At 41.7% G+C, this 2099-nt stretch overlaps 1 pseudogene; it reads left to right on the top strand.

Moving 5' to 3' along the window:
* The first annotated feature begins 1413 nt into the window (after positions 1-1413).
* Positions 1414-1954, top strand: LOC114031293 (annotated as a pseudogene).
* Positions 1955-2099: the final 145 nt, after the last annotated feature.

Here is a 2099-nt window from a genome sequence, read left to right as displayed (position 1 = left end):
TATCTTGTGCACTGAGCAATCCTAGAATCATAACTCTGGGGATGGAAAGGAACTCAGAAGACAACCAGCCCAATACCTTCATTAAACAAATAGGAAAACTGAGACCCAGGGAACTTAAGTGACTTGACCAAGGCATAAGTCACAGGTGAGAATTAGACCCAAAGTTTCTATGTCCGGAATCATTATGTTTTCCACTATAATATGTTCTCTAATTACATCTTCAGTATTGGCTGAACTAGAATATATTTCATCACCTTATTGAATTGAGGTTGTTCTTTATTCTAACAAGTATTATTAATTTTTGTTTGTTCTCCATTTTCTAAGAAGACTAAGGACATTGTGGGGTGACTCATGTGTGAATTGGATTTAAATGAGGCAGAGTTGCACTGAGTCATCAGCTTCGCTCTCTCTTCCAGAGTCATCAAAGTGCAGGGGCAAAACAAAAGTCAGAATGAATAGTGATGGCCCTGGCAGTAAATGACCTTGGTATCTTCACTGTCTGACCAAGCTCTAAGTGCTCCACAGAGCCTACTTCAGCTACCTTCCTGGCCAATGGTACAATTTTTTCTCTTCTACCCATTCCACTGGGGGAAGTCTTCATATGCTTAGAGTAGACACCCCCCTAGCTTGCTGATGGGTTTGTGACCTGTTGGTTAGCCTCAACCTGATTTAGCCTGTCTGCCAATATTTTTTACCAGGATATGGTTACTGCACATGATATGGCTTCTCACAGCCACAGGTGAGAGTTGAATGCCAGGTAGACACCAAAGAGGGTTAAAAGGGCTCAGCAAGCCCTCACATCAGAGCTGCTAGTTTTCCTTGAACACCTCATACACCCCAAGCAAGTATGGTAGAAAATAAAGAAGGGGGTCAAGAGAAGTAGCACTTAGCATTAGGAATCAAGTTTCCTGGTAATTAAAATCTTCAGAATTTCTGAGATATTGTACAAGGCATTCTGTCCATTCAGGTTCAGTTTGAGCAAGATGAAGTCTCATTTCTAAGATATATAGGGAACTGATTGAAATTTATAAGAATAAGAGCCATTCCCCAAATGATAAATGGTCAAAGGATATGAATAGGAAGTCTTATGAGGAAGAAATCCAACATCAAAAACCACATAAGGAAATGTTCTAAATCATTTATAAAGAAATGCAAATAAAACAATTTTGAGGTTCCACCTTATACTCAAAAGATTGGCAACATTGGCAAAAAAAGGAAAATTACAATTATTGGAAGAAATGTGGGAAAACAGTGACTATTTATATACTTTTGGTGGAGCTATAAATTGATCCAACCATTAATCAATTTATAAAATGACAATAATATTGTAAAACAGAAAGCTCTAAAAGGATTTAAGAAATCTGGTCAGCAATTGCCTCCCAAGAGTTTCTCTTCCTTTATCTCTGGTCTCCCATGGCCTCACAGAACCGCGACCTGGCAGCTGCGAGTGCCGCTGCCACCACCCATAAGGTGGCCAAGCCTGGGGCGGGTGCTGCCTGCAGGTCCGTTGGCAAGAGGTTACAGCAGGAATTTATGACTCTAATGATGTCTGGAGACAAAGGAATTTCTGCCTTCTCAGAGTCAGACAATCTCTTCAAGTGGGTTGGGACCATCCATGGGGCAGCTGGGACAGTATATGAAGACCTAAGGTACAAGCTGTCCTTGGAATTCCCTAGTGGCTACCCATATAATGCTCCCACTGAAATTTGTTACACCTTGTTACCATCCTAATGTGGACCCCCAAGGCAATATCTATTTGGACATCCTGAAGGACAAGTGGTCAGCTCTGTATGATGTCAGGACCATCCTGCTATCTATCCAGAGCCTGCTGGCAGAACCCAACATTGACAGCCCATTGAAAACACATGCTGCTGAACTTTGGACAAACCCCACAGCCTTTAAAAAGTACCTTCTGGAAACCTATATGAAGCAGGTGACTAGCCAAGAGCTCTGACCCCGGCTGCCCAGACTACCTTCCTTCATCTTGTGTGTATGTGCACGTATGTGTGTCTATCTTTTTCCCTTCCTTGCAACCTGTCTTCTCCTCTTTTCTGTACAGGACTCTGTTTCGTGGACTGTTTTCCTTTTCTTTTTTTTTT

The sequence above is a fragment of the Vombatus ursinus genome, unplaced genomic scaffold, assembly GCF_900497805.2.
Source record: "Vombatus ursinus unplaced genomic scaffold, bare-nosed wombat genome assembly UNPS02015129.1, whole genome shotgun sequence".
Taxonomy (NCBI): Eukaryota; Metazoa; Chordata; class Mammalia; order Diprotodontia; family Vombatidae; genus Vombatus; species Vombatus ursinus.
Note: the sequence above shows the minus strand (reverse complement) of the source record. Positions and strands in the feature narration are given on the sequence as shown.